Source organism: Lonchura striata, chromosome Z, assembly GCF_050655825.1.
Source record: "Lonchura striata isolate lonStrDom1 chromosome Z, ASM5065582v1, whole genome shotgun sequence".
In the NCBI taxonomy this organism is placed as follows: domain Eukaryota; kingdom Metazoa; phylum Chordata; class Aves; order Passeriformes; family Estrildidae; genus Lonchura; species Lonchura striata.
This window is the reverse complement of record NC_140740.1, coordinates 37,573,734-37,596,728: the sequence shown is the minus strand read 5'-3', so window position 1 is coordinate 37,596,728 and position 22,995 is coordinate 37,573,734. Positions and strand designations below refer to the sequence as shown.

Here is a 22,995-nt window from a genome sequence, read left to right as displayed (position 1 = left end):
CAGGATCAACCCACCACACCAGCCTTTACACACTGGGGCCAGACACTCAAGTTTTTTAACTGTATACAGCAGCTAAGAGAAATTCATACACGTGCTTCTCTTTCATTTCATAAAGTAATAATTTTCATTCATGCTATGCGTATTTTTTTTTTTTATAACAAGTACAAACAAGCCGTCTAATGCGAATTTTATGGAGTGTCATCTCTTCTACTCACCTGTCATGTCTTAAAATTATCTTTGTACAGAATAGTTGTCTTATGGGTGCCCCAATTTCTGTATTTTTATTCCCACCTCATTAATTAAGTGCAGTGCTTGAACTGAATTCCTAATTAAATGAGTCTCCTTTTAAATACCTGCATATCAGGAACACATATTTCTACACAGTTATTTGGTAACCTTGCAATCTGAATGTCTTAGTAGCAGATTTCTCCTAAGTGATTTGCTTTTGAAAGTAGTGTGTTTACAACTCACCATTTAATTACGAGAATAAACCTTTCATTTATGACTAATTTCAGGCACAATATTAATTTTTGGCATAACTCCACAGGTATCGGTGATGGATTGGCATAGAGAGCTTGCAGCAATTCTATTCTGCTTTACTCCTTAATAAAATGGAAGATGGTGTTCAGAAAGCTGTGGTAAAATAAGCTTAAACATGATAATGCAATTGCAATTACTTCAGACATCTTTTCTTCTGTGTTGCTATCAGAAAAAGTACAGCTGTGTAAGAGTAATAGATAGCAGTAAGAAAAGGTGTCTCTAGTTACTGTTCCTTTGTTGTGATGCAGACATGCCTTTAAATAGCTACTGAGATGAGCCTGCTGTGGAGTTCCACCTGCTAATTCATCAGATCTTCTGCCTTGGCAAAAACCAATTACTGCTCTCGCCAGCTTTCTGCTTACCTTCTTTACTGGGCTTGCATGGCAAGGTTTGGGTGGTGGTGTGGACTATAGGAGTGGGGTGACAGCTTCTTTGAGAAGCTGTGTGTCTTGTACCTAATGGGGCCATTGCTAGATGGCAGTTACAGCTGTTGGCTGTAACTGAGCCCATCAGTGAGGATGGTATCATCTCTGGGATAATCTATTATAGAAGAGGGGAGAAAAATGCTGAGCAACTTCATCCAGAAAAAGAGTAAGAACATGTGAGAGGAACAGCTTTGCAGATACCAAGGGCAGTGAAAGAGGAGGGGGGAGAGGCTGTACAGGCACCAGAGTTGAGATTCCCCTGCAACCCCTGGTGCCTGTCAGGTACCAGGTACCTGCCAGCCCCATGGTGAGTAAGGCTGTGCCTCTGCAGCCCATGCAAACCCCAGGAGGAGCAGACATCCACATGCAACCCATGGAGGATTCCCAGGCTGGACCAGGTGGATGTCCAAAATACACTGTGACCCTATGGGAAGCCTGAATTGGAGCAGGCTCCTGGCAAGACCACTTACCCCATGGAGAGAGGAGTCCACACTGGAGCCAGTGTTCTGAGAGGATTTGGGATCCTTCAGGGGAGCTACACTAGAACAGTCTGCCCATGACAAACTGCACCACAGGACAGACACATGCTCAACCAGTTCACAAAGAACTACAGCCCATGCAAGAACTTGCTTTGACAAAGTTGTGGAGAGCTCTGTCCTGTGAGAGAGACCCTATGCTGGAGGAGGGAAGAGCATGAGTTCTTGTTTTCCAAGAACCTTAGGGGGAGTCTGAGTTTTTATTTTACCAGAACTAAATATTCATGGTTTTTAAATAACTCAATTCCCTTAGTTAATGCCACTTTTCAGTTTTCCTCCCTCCTCCAAGTGATTCATATCTGTGTGTGATATGTAGTCACTGCATGTGATATATAGTCACTGCAAGCTCACCAGTCTATATCATGTTAAGTTTCACACAGAATCTGTTTTTCCTTTCCTGTTGAACCAAGAGGTGCTTTCACACTTTCCTGGTCTCCTGCATTATGATGGAAATGCCCATGTTTCATTGGCTCTTGGTATATTCAAATTAAGAGTACACTGAGCCGCAGAAGCTGTCCTCAATGTACCCACCTCCCTGACTGAAAAGGAGTAACTGCTAGGCCATTCTGTACTCAAAAGGGTGCAAATTTTTGTCTTTTTCTGTTTGTGCCAAGTCTCACTGAGAATTCTTATGGACCGATAAATGTTCCTCCCATAATGGAGTTGCTGCCAGCTGGGAAAATAAGTATCTGTAGAGACTCTTCTTCCTCAAATGGATTGTTGAAGATTTGTAACTAACATATATAGCAGTCCTTTGGCAGTGTCAGTTTTTGGGGAAGAGTTTTTATGGGTGGCAGGAAACAGGACAGAAAGATATGGATAATAAATAGTGATAGTCTACTGCTGATTCTCGCCTTGTATTAGAGGAAGAGAAAAGGTGATAACCGTAGTTATCATTAGGCAGTGATAAGCCCTTTTAAATGTATATGATTATGTCTTACAGACAGAAGGCAGTCTATAAACACCAAACATGAAGAGGCTTAGTGTAGTCCTTTGTCCAAAGCCAATTAAAGTCAATGTGGAACTCTAGGAAAATCAAAGTGCTGAATCTTGCTTACAGGTTATGATTGAAATCAAGCTCTACTGTGGCTGAATTATTCCTACTCCTTTCTTTTTGTGATGAAGTACTGGTAAGTTCTTAGAGCATTAATGAACTAATTCTCTTTCCAATTATTCAGTCCTCTAGAGCCAACATATGACCTGACCATTTACACACAATTAGCTTGCATTAAACCTGGAGGAAAAAAATCGGCTGTTATAGCCAAATTGCTTAATGTTTTTCCAGCTAAGAAACAGCTTTATTTCCATTTACTTCCATTTAAGCTTTAATAAAGCTAAAACAGTTGATTTTTTAAATTAAATATTGTTCACAAAATATTAATAAAATGCCAGTGTGTTCTCCCAGAGCTTCATTACAGATTGCTGCAAAATTCCTTCTTGAGAGAAAAACCCTGGCTTTTAAAGAAGCAGACTGGTTTGTGCTGACAAAATCCCTCCAGGATTCTGAAGGGCACCACCTCATTTTTTTGCATGCATATTATATCCTCCTACTGATTCCGTTAGTGATTCATGGAAATTATACCTATTAAGCACAAAAAATATTCATGGATCTGATTGCTGACATGAATATACTGGTTGTAAAGGCACAAAGATACTGGCTGTAAATTTAATGAGACTTTAGTTTGTGAAGTTAAAAAATTATGAAAGAAAAGTATTTTCTTTTAGCCTTTTGAATCCCTGAAAGGTAAAATATTTTCCTTTATAAAATAGAACATGTTGATTTAATGTGTTTTGTTGTGATTGTAAGTTATAGAGAAGTAGACTTCCTAGATAGGAAGCACAGTAAAGACCTACAGGACGCAATAAGTTTCCTTCTTTCTGCATGATCTGGGGATATGTTCCTTTGTATCCGCAATTGGTGTATGCAGATTTTTGCAGCCTGGCATGTGCAGTCTCAGCTCTGAGCACACCAGCAGCATCTCTTATTTTCAAAATAGCACAAAGAGCATGTAGAGTTTATAAGAAGGAATGGGAAGTGTGGTAACAGGGAAGAAAGCACCAAAGTATTAATACAGTAAGCTCTTGTCAGACCTAGTTAAAATTCGTAGAAGGTCAGTGAGATTGTAACAGAGTCTTAGAAAGCATTGTTCATTTAATCTTCTGAGAAATATCTGTATAGTAGGAACTATGTCTGATATCTCCTTATCCCATCTTCTGGGAAGATGTTCTGTTTTATTTTGGCACTTTATCTTGACTCTGTATGTTGATGCTATCAGGTCTAGTAAGGTTACATTGGCTTCCAGATTGACTGGATCTCTACACCTGGGAGTTAAAAAATTACAGCAAAGCATATTCCTCATTTTTAATTTTGGGGGTAAAGTTCATTGCAGAGATTCACAGAGAAAAGCATCCTTATACTATCTCAATTCTTTCCTAGATAATTACAGCTCTATCTTCTCTAATCTGAAGATGACATGGGAAAAATTGTGCTAGCTCAAGAGGTTGGTCTTGTGATCTCATAAAATTAGACTAAAAATGCTTAATCAAACAGAAAATGGTGAATTTTGAAAACCTCAAGACAGGCATTTAGAGAATTATTGAACAGAGGATACCCTCAGGCTGATAAACTAGGTGTTGCTTTACATATATATCTTATTTATATCTATATCTATACCTATACCTATCGATCTACATCTAGAATGCCTTTCTGAACTCACTTTTATTATTCTTTGCTTTTGAAACTAAATAAAGTAATGAATGTGACAGAGAAACAGGTTTGAAACAAAAGTCATGCTACGAAAGTTAAGACCATTGTATGTGACAGCCACAGTGATACTGGGATGATAGCTCACCTTGATCATATGCCCTCATACATGCCTGTGGTTGTTCAGTTCTGCTGACCTTTCTTATGAGAAACTGCTGCCTGAGCTGCAAATTTTCTGGCAGTTCATTTTGAGAAGCATTTAGCTAATGACACCAAATCATTACCTTCAATCAAAGGTATAATCAGTTTTCTGAACGAAGCATAATATTCTTACTGAAACAGCTCCCTCAAGGAAGTAGGCGGCTGGAGAAAAGTTCTGCATGTCTGCACCTCTCCTGTAAATGGAAATAGGGAGATGTGAATTTTTCGTATCTTGACCACTTTTACTACCCAGAGATTGGATTCACCTATCAGCACTGATAGCTAGAAGTAATTGTTCATGTCTCAACTGTGATGACATTTAGTGTTTTCACTCATCATCAGTGTGATATTGTAGCAGAACAATTTTCTAGGACTTCCTTAGCTTTGAAGTTAAGTATTGGAAAACTGTTTCTGGGGTATTTTTTGTTTCTTTTCTTTTTGCCTCATTTATTTGTTGTCAGAGGCTGGTGTTTATAATTCAGCATAGGTGTTTTCATTCTGAGGAGACCAGAGATTTGAGATAGAATGTGCTCAGTTATCACATGTAAAAATACTGTGACTGCAGGCCTCACTGAGATGCACAAAGGAAGGTAAAATATTTTAAACAAGACGTAATATAGACCAGAACCTGTGCAACAAATTCTCCTACATTAACTACACATTTTAATTTTGTCTTGAAAATTTTTCTGTGCTGAACTGTTTGACATAGGTTTGATAAAATCCAAATCTCCAAGTACAATATTATAAATTTTCTAGCTTGCTGTTCTTTTCTAGTTATTAGCTGCATAAGATATTTAATTTTGTGTGAATTCTTTTCGTCATGCACATGGATTTCTTTTCACATCCTTATATCCCTATCTATCCCTTTTATTAGCCTTCTGTTCCATATGGTCAGACTGCTACTATTTCAGCCTCATTTTAAAATCTATCACTTGACACTCTTTAAGAAATCCAGAGGAAGTTTATTATTAAAGCTCATGAAAATGTGCTAATGGCTTAATTACTTTGTTTATATATTTAATTTTCATTCAGACTCCTTCTTATGTCAGGTAAATATATTCAAGCAATCTAACTTCCTACATGTTTCTCCTTAGAAGTAACTACCCTTACATAATAAATAACACTTGAGGTGAATGGCACTGTCCTGCTGTCTTATAGACCAATGCTTTACCTTGTCTCCTTTCATCTCAGTGATACTTGCTTATCAACAGAAGCAGGCTTCTTGGTGTGACTCTGAGGCAACCAAGTTCATGATTTACTGCAAAGACATAATAGGAGCCGAGTCTGGTGTACAAGTTGTAGTGGTTTTAATAGAAAGTGAATGATGATGACAGACCGTACATGGCTGACTATGGTTCCTGGGTTGATAAACCTCTTCCATGTGCTTATTTCAGTTATGTTGAAGCCAACATGGGTAGAAACAATGCAAAATATTTTTAATCTAAACAAAAAATATATGCTGCAGATATCATTTTCCCATTAAGAATGCTTCTAAGTGCACCACACCTTTCATCACCTTGCAAGACCAAAGATGTAAAGATAAGAAACATCAGAGTACATATGGATCATGTTAATAAAAATGGTCTCATAGAATTGAATGCTAAAAAAGCAGAAGCAGCACCAGCTTTGGTGGAACACACAGAAAAACTTCAAGAAAAAAATCTGATTGTCCCTGTCTGCTCTTCACTTGTGTAAGCTCACCTTAAGTGCTGGGGGCACTATTGGGTACCACAATACAAGAAAGACATTAAGATCTCAGAGTGCATCCAAAGGAGAGCTGTGAGGATGGTGAAGAGCCTTGAGGGGAAGCCATATGGAGAGTAAATGAGGTCACTCTGTTCACCCTGGAGAAGAAGAGACTGAGGGGAGACCTCATTGCAGTTACAACTTCCTTGGGAGGGGAAGAGAAGGGCCAGACACTGATCTCTTCCCTCTGGTAAATGGTGACAAAATGTGAGGGAATGGCCTGAAGTTGCATCAGAAAAGATTAAGTTGGATATTAGAAAAAGATTTTCATCCAGTCAGTGGCTGGGCACTGGAAAAGGTGTCCCAAGGAAGTGGTCACTCAGGCACATGGGGTGACTCTTTGGTATATCCTGGGCAGGGACAGGAGTTAGACTCAATAATCCTGATGGATCCCTTCCAACTCAGAATATTTTATAATTCTATGATTTAGGTTGCATTTTGCAAATGCCAATACCACTTGCTTTTCACAGTACTTATACCAAAGAAGCTGTTGTGTAAGTAAAGGAAGTGGAAAGTTTCTTGCAAGGTAAAGTATCAAAGTATTCTTTAACATTTCTTATTTAGCCAGCGGCCATGACCCCTCACACAGGAGCTCAGTCATACGGAAACTTGCTGCACAAGAGGGAACCATGTCTCCTCCTTGTGCCCCAGTCCAGTGCAGTGAGGCATCCCTTCCCTCTCAGCTGGCTGCAGCCAGTCTGTTCTGCCCACATAACATGAGAGAGGGGAGATTCAGGGTCCTCAGAACCAATCAGGGAGGAGATGCTGGAAGTAGCTGTCTGCACACAGGGCAACATGATGCCATTTGAACACAGGGCAACATGATGCCATTTGCACACAGGGAGTTGGTGACAGCAATGCAGATGGTATTGCACAGGCACACACACAAACATGTGGGACTATGGTACCAGTCTATAGCCCATTGCCAGGGGCAAAGTGCAACATGCTGAGCAGAGAGAAAATCAAAAGGGATTTTTATGTGAGTTATGGTTCATGAAGAGGCAGCAGTTAACATCTGACTGAGAGCTAAAAGGCTGTCAGCAGTTCATGCTCTTATGGCAAGAGGCTGTCAGTTCCCAAATGGCTTACAGATCAATTACACAAACAAGGAAAGTGGTGAGAGGAGGGGTGTGTTGAAGAACTGAGAATAATGCAAGACCAGGACCTGAGAATTACTTTGACCTGAGCTGAGCATCAGTGTCAGAGGCCAGGTATGTGCCTGTACTTCCTGAATCCAATCTGAGCCTTAAAACTTTTCTGCACATCCCAGTGGCCTTGATATGGGACTATCCTTTTGTCTCAATCACTAGCAATCTGCTTATTTTTGTCCCTTTATTTTTGTTTTGTTTTGTTTTGTTTTGTTTGATTTAGCTAAGGTGGTAAATTTTACTTTATTCAGGGATTATTATTAAGTTTTATAGAACACCATTGGCTTGTCTAACAGGGTAATAAACAAAGTCTTGAACCTGGAGAAGTGCAGTCTCTTTCAACTTTTATACCTTTCCTTCTCTTTTTGCATCTTAGGAGAACACTTATCCTTTTCACAAGCTCTTTTCCCCAGCTCCTCTATTATTGGGTATAACCTGTCCTGTGTTACTATGTTTTTGCTTCTATTTTATTTCTCCCTTTGTCTCTACTTTTTGTTATTTTATTCTCCTGTTGCATCCTGGTGCTTCTTATTATACAGCTTTATTCTTGCAGAAGGATTGCCTCCTGCAGACATTGGTCTGCCCTTCCCTGTATCTTGGTCTCTTCCCACAGAGCTGGTCCAGTGAAAACCCTAGAAATCTGAGTGATCTTTGAAACATAGCATCACTGAATTGTCGATCATGTCTTACTGTGGTTGGCTGGAACAGCAAAACAAAAGAAAGGAAAGGGAAAATTAAAAAAAAAAAACCTTCTGAGCCTGATGTTTGCAAAACAATTCCTTTGGGTCAAGGCTAAGAGTTTTCTTTGCAATGTTAAAGCCGATTCCCAGAAGGACTCCTTTTTATTTTGTTGATTCATGCTTCACTGATGACATGTGAGGCCTTGTTAGCTCTTGTGCTCACCCATCTCCTGAGATTCCATACTATTCTTTATTGGTTTATATTACTCTTACTAAGCATTCTGACCTGAACTTTGCTTGCATTTGATAGTATTGCAGTTAAAATATTCTTTTTAAAGGTCCAGGATTAGCAGTGCATGAATATCAGCAATGAACTGAAAGGACAGCTCTGGTCAATAGTAGAAGAGGCTGCACCAGGGTGTTTCCTTCTAATATAAATATATCCTGTGTAGTGTCTTAAAGTGTTATAAATATCCATCAAGAGCAGAACAATACAACAGGCCTTTGCTCTAAATTAATCACCATCAACCTAAGTAGATGGTTGAATTTTTTTATAAATAATAGTGATTTCTTAAATATTTCATTACTCCTATTTTGCCTAAGGACCATCTGTTGCATAAAGTCAATATTGAAAACTTGATAGCATTCATTAAGCACTTATCTCCATTACTTCTAACTCTTGTACATACATTAGAGAAGGCTAAGAGGGCAACCAACAGTACTGAGTAAAAATCAAATGTGTTTTTTGCTTTTATAGCCACTGAATTAAGCTGTACTACCTTGGAGATTTAAAGGGCTCTTATGTTTTAGAAGAAGTTAGTAATTTAATCTTGTAAAAGTCACTCAATTTCTTCAGAATTTCCACATAAATTGACTGTGAAAAAAATTTGCTAGGGAAAATGGGAAGGTTTTTCTAGTAACGAATTGCAGTGTAAAATTAAGAATCATCACTAACGAAGAAAAATAAGCAGATTATCTTCTGAGGTCTGTTATCAAACACCTGAAACTTTAAAACCAAATGACCACATAAAAGTGGAAACAAAAAAAACCCCACAAAAATTTACCATTGAAGTACTCTCAGTAAAAATAAAAAAACAAATCTCGCCAAAATAATTTGCACTGTAAATAGCATATGTATATTTTAAAATCCTCTGTAATAATATTTTCAGCAAACTACTGAATATTAGCTTTTTTTTTGTAGGGTTTGTTTGGTTGGTTGGTTTTGGTTTTTTTGGGTTTTTTTGTGAAGTGGGAGCTAACATTTTGCCAATTATATTGCAAGGTCTTTTTTGCAGCTTCATCTTTCTAGCAGAACTGTTCCTCTTAGAGTGTAACGTAATTGTTTTATTCTTGTAAAATAAACCATATTATTTTAGGAAAAGATAGTGATGCATCCCAGAGGGATGCAACCAGCTCATATAAGTAGGGTACAGTCAGATTGTACTTTCAGTGAGGCACCATCATGCCCAGGCATTCTGGGCATCAGGTAAATTACAAAAGATTTTAGGAAAAGAGAGTGTTTGGGTTTCTTCCTGTTTGAGGGGGGCAAGAGGAAGGATAGGCTTTTAGTGGGTTTTTTCTTCTTTCCTAGAGAAATAAAGAATCCTTTCCTAGGGCAAAAATGACCAAGTGCAAGCTGTGAATAAAATATTCAGGTTTGTGAAGCTCTAATTTGTCGAAAGTAAGTTAGGGGGAGTTATCTGCTACTGCTCAAAATTAGGCTACATTCAAAAAGTATCCTTTTTGTTTCAGTATCAGAAGAAGCATAGAATCATAAAATAATTAAGGTTGGAAGTGCAACATTGGATGAGCACTGTTCCCAGTAATGTTAATAATAAACACCTAATTTATCTGAGTGTGATATAAGCTCTTTTAAAATAACATGCTGCAATATCTTACACTTGCTTGAAGAGTCCCTAAATTTGCAAATGATTTACTGCAAAAAACTGTCCCTTTCCCTAAATGAGATTTTAAATAAAATCATACACTTTCATATAACAAAACTGAAAAAGGGAGCAGCAAAAAAATAATATTACCCCTTAATATATTTGTCTTATTACTGAAGAAACAGCACCTGTGCCCTTTTAAATAATGCTGCATTATTCATTTTAATGCACTGAATGCAACAAACACCACTGAAAACTACCTGGCTTTTGATTGAGAACTGTGGTTTCAGAAAGTTTCCAGTCTCAAAACATATTTTCCAAGGACATACCTGTTTTATTTAACAGGAAAGAGTGTAGTTGACTAGTACTGGCTGACCTTGCCTGTAAGTATTGCATCCCTGAAAGCCTGCAAGGTAAAAGTAATGGACAACACAATGAAGTGATGCACAGCTGGGCAGATGATACTCCCTGATGTGGTAGTGTGGTATTTTTTTTGGACAGGTTTATGAAGTGTATTTGTATCTTCCAGCAGGACTTGAACCTGCCACTGCTGCAGCAGGTTAGCAGGGACACCTAGTGACTTTGGTAAATGGAACTGGAATTACTTCTCCCTCTTACCCATACACTGTCAAGGTTTTTTGGAATAGGCTCTCAGTTCCTCCCTGTTTCTGTATTGTCTCAAAGCATTTTGCACCACAGTTCTTCCCTGTACTTTTTTCTGCATTCAACGAAGCAGGGGAAAAAAACCCTTAATGCGTTCTAACTACTGTGACAGAATTTCAGAAGAAATATTGTTGATGCTTATTGCATGACTGCTGTAGTCAGGGTTTTCAGCACAAAGCAGTTCACTTAAAATCACAAATTCCATATATCGACTTTATTATTTTGTTGCCATTAAGGCAGGGAAGTGCTTTTCATGATGGCGAGTTTTTTAAAACTAACCATTTTTAATGTAATGCATATAGAGGTTTTCTTTTGTCATATAGGTATTATCCATTACCTCATTTTTATTTCTTCTGGGACTAAGTAATTCCCACTAAATCGATAACTCATATGAAAGTGAGGCACTTAAATGACACTTGAGGAATCTGTGCATGTAAAATGCTTTTCTTATAAAGCCACAAGTCAGCCTCTCAGCGAAATTAAAACCACTACACATTAAGTGTTCAAGGTCACCTTGTAGTGCAGTAGATACAGTGCTGCCACATCAGGTTAGGCAGGATCTATCTAACCTAGTATTATGTCTCATTTGCTGCTGGCAGCAACATCAGAAGTGTACCTGTGATTAATGTGAGTGAACTGTAGTTTGCCAGGGTCTTGGGCATCTCCTGAAGAAACCAGAAAAAATCTGAAATCACCTGAAGGTTAGATGAGTTCACCAAGAACCAAGTATGGCTCTGTGTGCTGATCTGCTGCTCTGCACTGGCGCTGCATCCTGCCCTGATAATCTTCACAGACACCAGCAGCCATTGCAGCTGCCAGCAAGGAGCAGCATTTCATAGCCAGTTTGGCAAAGACTCCTCAAGCATTGCCAAGAGAGCATCAAGACAGTAAAGTGACAGCAGAGTAGGTAACCCAGTAGGTCAAAAGCTTAGGATCCAATTGCAGGGAACTTGGTCCCTTCAGTCAAGTGCTCTAAAGCAAACGCCTTTACATAGTAGAGAAAAACACAATTGATAGGCTTTTAAATCAGAAAAGATCTGACCCAAACAGCTAGAACTAGACTTAATTATGGCCCATTGAGATCCTATGCAGATTAATTTAAAGCAATTTTTCTCAGCAGGTAGAGAAAACCAGTGTTTTGAGGATTTGCTCTTGTGTCAAATTCAGTAGTGATATACAGTCATTAACAAGTTGCTAGAGAAGTCTGAGGCTATCCCTTTCCCAGACAAAATACCTTTATCAAAATAGAAATAATCTACATAAATTAACTTCCCATCATTTCATTGCCTGTAAAAACTAGCTATGACATAATTCATAGCTGGTAGCAAGCCTTGTTCCAACACCCAGTTCCAGAAATGACAATGAAGTCATTAGCTGGAATTATCCTTCTCTGACCTCATCAGATGACATAAAATAGACTCTCTGAATTCCATTCTTTAGCAAATGTCTATGAATTATAGACTGAATAAATTATAATCATCCTCTGCTTTCAAACAGATGACACTGAGCAGATGTGACTTTGATAGGTTTCAAGATCCTAGTCTTCATAAGCCCATGATTTCCTTTTATAGTATTTCAGAATCATGGTATCTGGTTATACATCTTTGAAGAGATCTGCCTGTTCCATGCAAGTGAGATAGGCTTTTCTCTTAGCTTTGAGCTCACATTTCCAAATATCCCTTGAATATTTGTGATTTATATTAATGATCATAGAATCATTAAGGTTGGAAAAGACCTCCAAGGTCATTGGGTCCAACCTTTGATCAAATATCACTATGCCCACTAAATCATGACACTAAGTATGACAACCGATCAATTCTTGAGCATGCCGAAAGATGGTATCGCCACTACTTTTCTGGGCAGTCTATTCCAATGTCTAATCACTCTTTCAGTGAAAAAAATTCTTCCTGATGTTCAACATAAACCACCCCTGGGCCAATTTGAGGCCATTTCTTCTTATTTTGTTAGTAGCTGCCTGGAAGAACAGGCAAACTCCACGTCCTATAATCTCTTTCAGGCAGATGTAGAGAGCAACGAGGTTACCTCTGAGCCTCCTTTTCTCCAGAATGAACATCCCCAGCTCCTTCAGTAGCTCCTCCTAAGAATTACCTCTGGACCGTCATCAGTTCTTTCACCCTTCTCTGGACTCACTCCAGCCCCTCAATGTCATTTTTGTAGTGAGGGGCCCAGAACCAAACACAGCACTCAAGGTGTGGCCTCACCAGTGACAAGTGCAGAGGGACAATCACTGCCCTGGTCCTGCCGGACACACTACTGCCAATACAGACCAGGATGCCACTGGCTTTCTTAACTACCTGGATGCAGGCTGGCTCTTGTTCAGCTGGGTATTGACCAGCATCCCCAGGACCTTTTCTTTTCTGCTGCACAGCCTTCCAGACACTTGTCCTAGCCTGTAGCTCTGCATGGTGTTTTTGTGACCCAAGGGCTGGACCTGCCAGTGGGCTTTGTTGAAGTTCATACAGTTGGCCTCAGCCCATTGATTCAGACTTTCCAGATATTTCTGCAGAGCCTTCCTGCTCTCCATCAGATCAACACTCCCACACAACTTAGTGCCACTGAGCTTTGCAGTTTTAAACCTCAGTCTTTATAAAAATTTATATAATTTCCTTTGATAGTTATAGTCCCAAAACACTGTGTATAGGCTGATGAAAGGCTCTACATGTCATCAGTCAACCAATTATTAAAATTTAGGAGGCACTACTTTAAAGTGCTATTTAAATATTGTACCAAGACACTATCCTGTCTCCTGAATGATGGCTCTTTGTCCCTTGTCTTTCCTACAAGGAAAAGACCTCTGAGAGAAGGTCTGTGAGTAAATCTTTGGGAAAGAGATTTATGAAATCCTCTCTTCTCATTTCTTTTGCTTCTCTTTCATTTGCCTACATCCAAAACCATTGTAAGACTTTGCATCTTTTTCAAATTGCAGTGAATACACATCTTCATTCCATATTCTGTTAATATCACCTTGTTACTTTTATTATAAATATGAAAATCTTCCATGTGCTACTGCACCACTACTACACACTAATACATAGTTCATCAAAAGTACTGCAAATAGTACTTTAGGGATTTTTATATTTATTAAGATAATATAAGGTTTTAGAAAATGAAATTTATTCAGTTCTTGGCAATAGTCCTTGCTTGTACACCAGAAGTTGTCATTCTTAATGTAACAATTCTGGTTTTACTGCACTGCCTAATAATCAAAAGCTGCTCTAGCCATCATTACCAAATAATGATTGGCTTGTTTGCATTAGGTATTTAATTTTCTAGACTTCAACTAGAGAAAACAAAGCCTAATAGCTTGATTGTTTTGAGACTTCTTTATTCTTCACAGTTTGAAGGACTCATGTACTTGCTTTCTTTACACTTCCTCCCCCCCCCCCCAATTTGCCTTAAAACATTTCAGTTTCACCCATGGTGTAAAGAGATTTTGAAGCCTCATGAAAAGCAGGCTGAATATAGGTATGGAAATACCTATTTACCAGTGACTTTCAAACTTAATGATAAAGATATTTCAAGTACTATAGCATGTGTTTAGAGAAACAGGGTCTGATTCAGAGATGAGAATGATGTATTCAGCATTTTCTTAAATGGCACTGGTATATTTTCATGCAAATAAAGGTGTATATTTCCAAATAATTTTTCATGTAACAGTTACTGAAATGTGCATGTTTTTTTGCTTTTTTCTGGAATTTATGGTAGGGAACAGATAATCCTATTGGTATGTTTATGGTATGATTAATGTAGAAAATTATAGAAGGAAAAGTTTATTGACTATGTACCAATACTACGCTATAGATGAATGGAGTGACAGAAAAGCCACTCCATTGGAATGGAAATGTGAAGGTCTGACCTCCAATGCTATCTTAATTAAAATTGTCTCTGTTAAAGTCCTTGTGCTCTCAATAACTGACTGTCATGCTTCATATTGTGTGATGAAGTGACTTCATGCTTCATATCATGCAAGAGCAATTAAAATTTGAGACAAAGGTGCAAAGTTATCACTCCCTAACTGGGAGAGCTATGAATCACACAAAATAACAAAGTCAAATTAAGGTGGTAGATTGGATTTTTGGGTCTCTGTTACTGGTGACTAGTCTGTTTCATCCATTGTACCTCAAATTTGCAAGTGCACATACATCTAAAAACAGTTTCTGAATGCCCAGCAAAGGTAAATGACTGAACAGCCAGCTAGCACCAGATGGCATGGCAGGACACTATCTAAAAATTTTGTGAACTAAAGTGTAAAAGATTTGTTTTTCTGCAAAGGAGGTCATACCTAAAACTCCCTAAGAAAATTCTTATAAATACCTTGAACTGTGTCGTGTTCATTTTTTCCAATTTCCACTTAGGTTTGTGTATTATTGAAATAGCAAGCTCAGTGTTAACCCACTTACCCAGTTTTCAGACTGTGAATTTGAAATGTATATTTCAAAATAGGTTAAGGGTTTCTGGAGCAATTATATAAGTCTCAGTTATTTGTGTTACAGGCTTTGTTATAAAGGCTTGCTAATTATTCAGAAAGAAAACATTTGCTGTTTATATCAGTTCCAACATTTTTCACATTTAGAGGACATTTCAAGAAAGAATGAAAGCTAACTTTTCTTTCCCAAGATATTGGGAAAGTTGCATGACTCCTTCTGTGTCATCCTTTTGAGATATGATAGAGGTGGGTTTTATAAGTCATATGCTGCTGTGTGCATACAACAGATGTGCCAAGCTGGACTTGGTCCTTGCATCATCAGGTCTTTTTACACTGTTGTAAGTGCTAAAAGCCACTCAGTCAGATAGAGTTTGAGCATGCCTGAAATGTCACATAGAGCAACTAGGTTTGTTTTTTCTGGTGGTATTGTGATTTATTTCCATAATTAAAAAATGCTTGCACTCTAAAAAAGTTAATAATACAGACTCATTAAAATAGAGAGTCATTAAAAGGAAGGAAGAACTCTTCCTCAAAATGATGACTCAATTAAGAAGACAGATTTGTGAAAGCTGCTCCATACAGCAGAAGTTCTCAACCAGAAGGTCCTCCCACCAGCTCCACCAGATTGTGTGAAGAGATTCAGAGGACATGCTTGCTAGCCAGGCATTGGGAAAAGGATCAGAGACTGATACGCCTAATCTACTCTGCATCCACCTCCCCTGTGCTTTTTCAAGGATGCGCTGCCATTCCAAGCCATTAACCAAAATGATGTTTGGAATGAATAAAAAGGATTTCTGGTCTGAATTCAGAATGGTATTCCTCTGTCCTCTGTGCCTTTTTTGCTTTCATCCTACCCTATGTGAAGTCAGTGATTATTCTCTTTAGTCTCCTCCATATGGAAGAATGTATTAGAAAAGAAGGATAAATACTCAAACAGAACATACCCTTTCAGTCCCAAAGGAGGCAGAGGGAAATAAACAGCATTTACACCTTCTTTTCTTGACTTTATATTTGTAAATAAGTTGGAAGGTTTGGGCTGTTTCTTTTCTTTTACAGTGAGAATTTCTGGTCACCGAATCTTGACAGTACACTTATTTGTGTGCTAATCAAAAAGGAACACACTGTTCAGCTATTCCTATTCTGTTCAGCTGATAGTTCAGAAATCAATAAAGTGTTGCTCAAACTCCAAATTCCACTCTCTAAACATCTGCCTGATGTTAACTTCATCTCATATATGCTTGCTTGTGATATTTTTCCAGACTCAGTATCAGTATTTGGATGTAGTGGCCATGCAGAAAATAAGTTAAATTAGCTAGAATGAATATTTCTTAAAGGAAAACTTATCCATGTGTATCAGTCAGTTCAAGCAAAGGCAGATGCCACATAGTTATAGAAGAAAGAGCCACCCATTTTTGCTGACAGCAAATATATACCAGTCAACAGCAATAATGAAAATTTACCAGAATAATTATTTTTCACACAAACAGCAAGGCAAATATTGATCAACTGCCTTAACTGAGTCAGGCACTAAGTCTCCTGATCAAGGAAAAAACTAGTAGCCAAGTGATGCATTTATAAAATGCATACATGCTGAAAAGGAAATACATGTATGTATAGATGCTGGTATGGAAGAACCAACTATGCTCACTGCTCTTTAGATAGATATAATGCATTTTCTTCCTATTAATGATAAGTTTTGGTATAAGACTTTGAGTCAAAGCTTAGCACAGAAGAAACATCTGTTGCCAGTTAACATATGATGTTCTCATGGTTCTGTCTCAGATGTCATAGGAGTAATCTAAAATTTTAATTTCATTAAGGATGAAAGTGACCTTCTCACTCTGGGTGATTTTGGATAGGACATCTTTGAAATAGAAGGAGTCCCAGAATCTTGTAGGTTTCATGAGTTTATTCTGCATTTCAGAGGTGGTGGATAGTGAGAATGGACAAACAGTCTGTTGTAAAATCTCAGCTGTCAATATGTTACCTTTTCAAACACAAAATTGAAGTTCAATTGATAATGCACCTTTATGTGTAGACTCTTCCAAGCTTTTTTTACATGGACTTTAAGAACTTAAGCATTATAGTCTCTAATTGTACATACTTAATCTACCTTTCCTTAAACATAGATTGAAATAATGTTTAACAAATGAATCATTTTAGTTTCCAAATATCTTACTCAAAAGTTATAAATATATATGCACTACAATAATCCATATGAAATTAGCTTCCTTCCAAATGACTCTTTTTCTGCAAAAATCTGCTCTCACAGTAGAAGTCAAGAACACTATATGCGTAAATAAATGGCTTAAATTTGTTTGTAAATGAAATAAACATGGAACTTCGGTCCTGCCAATTCAAACACCAACTGGTAAAGGTGTTCTGCATCATTGCTCAAAATCCCAGTTTACTATTTTATAAAGACGTTATTACAAACGTCTGTCCTAATTCACATAGGAATTGCTTAGATATCCAGCAACAAGAATGTCTGGAGTACCATAGGAAGCTACTTGCTCAGCTACATTAGTCAAAGACTTCACAGTTCACATATAGATTCTTTTAATATTATTTGTAATGCTGTATATATTCTGTGTAGCCTGGAATTAATTTATTGTCTCTCTGTAAGGGTATTGTATTCATTTTTATTTCATTTTATTTAATTAAAGGTCCCCACAGAGTGGCTAACTGCCTGTCAATTCTTGCTTTTATACAATACTTTCCTTAAGTCTTTTTGGTACTACCCAGTTCATGAAGACCTTCAAATAGAATGCAGGATCAGGCATTCTGAATCATTGACTCAAAAAGGCAGTTACTATGGGCAGTAGCCCATTATTAACTCGTGTTCTTCTCTGTATTGAATTATAATTAAAATGTGCAGCTTTCCTTACCCAGATGATTGTCAGAGGCCCCAAACACTGAAAATGGATTTTGGGAAGAAAAGTTCTGAATCACAGGACTGAGACTTAGCCCATATCATTCTCATCTATCAGTTTTCTGCAGAAAAAGCTTTAATTTTACACATGTACAGACAGCATAACAATTCTCTGCTATTTATTCTCCACCACATATATGTCCCAAACTGCCACTGCACAAGCAATGGCAGATATTCAGGCCTTAATAGTCAGAGTGTAAATCACAAATTTAGCATTACATATCTCAAAATTCTATAAAAATAATATTCCATTTTTTTTTCTTTTATCATTTAAGCTTTTTTAGTTTTTCTTTGTTTCTCTATTTTAGAGCTCACAGCTCCCAAACACAACATTTTAAACTTATGTCCATAAAGGAGGGCTTGGTTTGTCTGAGTGGATTCCAGAAGCCTAGGTAAAAACCCAGAGGCTCAAATTTATCAGAATTGACATTATCATTGCACTATAGTGCATCTAATGCACTTAGAAAAGTGTGCTGTTTTCTATTTCTACCTCTGAAGTGTATGCTTTGTATATTACTGATTGATTGAAGATAGGATGCCTTTTTCTAATTTATTTTTTTCTTCTAGCACAAAGGATTATGTTTAAATGACCCTATTAAAAATAAAGATTTTTTATAATGGAGAAAAAAATAAAAACTCCAGGCACTTCTAGGAATTTTAGATTGACAGAAGTGGAAGAAGTAGCACAATCTATTGAGCAAACAATTATCCTTAACCTAACTGGCTTCATGTATATGAATCATCCTGTCACATTAAATGCTTCCTGTGCCTTATGTATTTTGTGATATTGCTGCCTTTCAGAGTACAGGGACCTAAGTGCAAGTGAAAGGGCTTTTTATTTGAACTCTGTTTACATAGTAAAACAGGAAGGAAAATCCAGAGTTCTAATCTGAGAAATCCATTGTTGGTAAACTATAAAAAAGAATGTTTTTGTACCTAAAAGTACCTGAGGAAGTCCTTTCTGAGTGCAAGAGACTATACCAGATGCATCAAAGCTGATGGAAAACTCATAAGCCTAGGGAAATCCTGACTGTGAGTAAAGAATTGCTACTTTTTAGCATGAACCTGATCATACATTTTGTTCTCAAGTATACAGACATTGGTAAAATTCCTCGACTGAGGAAATTAATTGGAAGTTTGATTCACAGCATTACTGCTTCCAGCAATACCACAGGCAAGCTGCTTTGACTTCAGTGGAACAAGCTTCTTTTAATCTTCTTACCTGGCAGAAGATTTAGTTTGAAGTTAAACTAGTCTGCAAGACTTCAACTGTCTTCAAAAACCACAACGTTATTTTAGGAAGCTGTGCCTCTGTTAAGCAGTTACCAATAAGCAGTGGTAGTGACATCTGACATTCACACTCAGAATTAAGCACAACTGATGTGGTTCCCATATCCATGATTAGTCTAGGTTTTAGGTGTCCACCTGCAAGAGGCACAGGAGTCTCAAGGGTAGTGAGTACAAGTCATAGGTTCACATTTTGCAGTGCTGAAGTCATACATACCTTCATACATTTCAACCCAAACTTTCTCACGCTTAGTTCTCTCTGAGACAGAAGAGACACAAAAGAATGCACATTTGCACCAAAGATAAGGCTGATTCTCTCTGTTCTGTTGAAATATCTTTTGAAATATCAAACTTTGACCAACTCTTCAGCCAGGCTTTTTTTCAAATGAAACAAGGTACCAGAGATACATCCTTTCAGCCTAAAGTAAAATAGACATTTACTGATGTAATCTATGAAAGCTTGATTTGACAAGCGTGGGTTCAGCAATAAAAGCAACCAATGTAAAATCATGATTATATGATCAATGTTAAGTCAGATACTTAAATCTTAAGAGAAAAAAATAAAAGGTGCATGAAATAACAAACCTGATCACATGTGTAAATAAGAGGTGAGGGATGTCCTCTCATCAAATCTGCTCTGTCCTCAGTCTTAAGCTGAAGTATTCCGTTCTTCTGTCATAGCATAAAGTAACAAAAAAGAAGCGTATAAAATTGTTGAGCTGAGCCCAGATAGTTTTACACTGGGAAGAAGATACCTAGAATTTATGATGATGCTTCTGAATCTAATCAAGTGCTCTTTTAATAACTGAAGCCACAGTTTGTGTTCTTTCTATTTTGAAGGAGACTGAAAATGGAATTTTGGATGATTGTTCTTTTCTCTTCCAATTATGGTATATAACTGCTTATAATCATGAAGTTATGATAACCTCAGGAAAGGAGGAAAACAGAAAATAATTTTTATTTTTGCTCAGCCAGAAAAGATAAAATTTTTGAATCACTGAACACTTTTCACAGCTTTGTATCATCCGATAGAGTGATTTCTTTTAAACTTATTAATTAGTTCTGTGTATTTATAATTATATGGAGTAAGGAAATCTATAGTCATTGCTCTTTTCCCTTTCCAAAAACACCCCTAAAATATATTAATTTTAACGTTTTTGAATCTTACACCCATAGCAGCTGCTTCAGTAAAAGACAGAGGACTGGTCATTGCTGCATTCTTTTCTTCCCTGGTTTCATTTACAAAAGCAGTGGAATTGCTGAGCTATATTATTACAATGTTTTTGAAACAGTTGGATATGAAATCAGGAAATCAAATGGAAAAGCATAAAAAGCTTTGGGAAAAAAAAATAGCTTGGGCAAGGAAGGGAGCTGGTTTTGTATTTCTGTGATGCACAAGAACCGAGACTGTTGCTTCACAGAGGATTTTCTGTGCTATGAATTATATAAAAGATGTTGAATTAAAATATGATGCCCAAAGCCAAGATCAGTGCAGCCCAGTTGTTCCTTTTTGAGTATCATTCTTCTGTATTCTGAAACACAAAAGCCAAATTGGGCTGAGATGCAAGACTGAGAAGCAATCTGAGTATATCTTGTGTGAGGCCCTGAACATCAAGACACAGATCTTGAGAGGTTTTTGAGGACTCAGTTTGGCCACTTAAAACATTCCTCTGAGGTTTATGGCCTCTTCTTAAAACATATGTACAGTTAGAGACCATGGATAATAGTGTGGTGTAGCAAAAAAAAAAAAATAAATTGCTAGCACAGGTAACCATTTCTGGTAGACTTACACAAATGAAGACTGTTCATGCTGCAGGTTTTACTGTCTTCCTGTGTTAGTCATCTGACTTACCAGTTCCTGAACCTAGAATAGTTGCAAATCTGTCAATTTCATACCATATGGTAAGTTAGCACTTGTTAATTCCTGCGAGATTTATGGCAGCACGCAGCAAAACTTCTCTACACTACTGATCAGTGGATTTCAGCCTGTTGAGAAGTAGAAATCTCCACCTCATGTGTCATTTCAAGGATAAAATCTTCTTTTGCAACTGCATGGAGTTCAATTTCGATCCATTAAGCTGGGGATCACCAAGTATCTAGAGCTACTCAAAGACACTTTTAGTTAACTAAATGTATTTTTTTTTAGACCTAGACCTCCCTGTTCAAAATGATAATTGGATAGTACCTGTATGACTTTGGCCTGTAGCTGATATTCCAGTTAATTATATCTGAAGACAAAGTAATTTAAATTAATATCCCATAGGAAAAGGAAGGTTTTAATTTTTAATCTCTTTGCTAGATTTTACAGAGCTGGGTCTTAGTGCCCATGGATGAAGTAGTAGTTTATATGGGATTTTTGAATTTTAGCAAAATTTGACACTATCTTCCCAGTATTGTGGGAAAAATGTCCATCACACTGCTAGACAATTCCATAACATTCTGGGTAAGAAACTGGGTGATGGGTTGGGTTTAAAGAGTTATAGTGGCTACACATGTGGGATTTCCTTGTGCTCAATTTTAGGGTCAGTGCTCTTTAATGTTTTCTTAAAGTGCCTGGATGAAGGAATCAAATGTATCTTAAATGAATTTGCCAATAGTATTAAGCTAGGATTCCTTCAAGGGTAGAGAAGTATTACTGAGAAATCTGGATAGACTAGACATCTGGGCCATCACCAACCATGTGAAATTTAAGAGCAAGTGCCAGAATCTCCACCTGGGACAGAGTAATCCTGATTATACATTTAAATTGGAAAAATTATTTCAGCTCTGCAGAAAGAGATCTGAGTATCTGGGTTGATTACAAGTTGGACATGACCCAGCAGTGCCCTGGAAGCTGGGAGGGTCACCTGTGTCCTGGGGTGCATCAGGCACAGCATCACAGCCAGGCAAGGGAGGGGATTGTCCTGCTCTGCTCTGCACTGCAGTGGCCTCACCTCACATGCTGGGGGCAGTTCTGGGTGCTATAGTGTAAGGTGGACAACAAATAATTAGAGTGTGTCCAGAGGAGGGCAATCAAGATAGTGAAAGGCTTTGGGGGTTAAAATTTTGGAGTAATGGCTGAGGTCACCTAGCTTGTTCAGCCTGAGTGACCCCACTGTAGTCTAAACACAGGAGTTCCTCATAGGAGACAGCAGAGGGGAAGATGCTCATCTCCTCTGTCTGGTGATCAATGACAGAAACAAGAAAATGGAATGAAGCTGCATTAGAGGAAGTTTACATTGGAGAGTAGGAATAAATTCTTCCCTGAGAAGGTAGTTGATCACTGCAGCAGGCTCCCCAGGGAAGTGCCCATGGCATCAGGCCTATCAGAGTTCAAGAACTATCAAGATGATGATCTTACTCTTGTGATTTACTTTTAGGTGGTTCTGTAAGAAATAAGGAGTTAATGATCTTTATGGGTTTCATTCATCTTGAGAGATTTTATGATTCCATGATTGTAAAAACATGATCATAGTGATTATCATAGCCCTTGTTCAGGGGCAGCCTGAAGACAAAATCTCATATTCCATCTAATTGATATCACCCTTGTACTTATACATTCAAATAACACTGGTTTTATGATTATTTTTGAATTCTAAATAATTTTAGCAATATTTGTCATTGTGGTAAGTAATAAAGCTTAAAACTGCTATGAATTTTTAAATTAAGTGGATTATAACTTACTGGCAAGGATTTAAAAAAGTCATATTATACATTTCAGAACAAACAGACATCATCAGCATCCTTTGCTTTGTGGATATCCTTTCACCTCCAGATTCAAAGGCCATAATATTCATATTATTCATACCTCAGCATACAAG

At 37.6% G+C, this 22,995-nt stretch overlaps 1 protein-coding gene across 13 annotated transcripts in view; it reads left to right on the top strand.

Moving 5' to 3' along the window:
- LINGO2 (leucine rich repeat and Ig domain containing 2) overlaps positions 1–22,995 on the top strand; it is a 487,462-nt gene that overhangs the window by 438,273 nt on the left and 26,194 nt on the right. The window contains exon 1 of one of the 13 annotated variants that reach the window (XM_085566634.1): positions 1–22,995. This exon is cut by the window's left edge and continues 25,989 nt beyond it. The exons of the other annotated variants lie outside the window; for them this stretch is intronic. The gene's annotated coding sequence lies outside the window, so the exon portion shown is untranslated. 13 annotated transcript variants of the gene reach the window in all.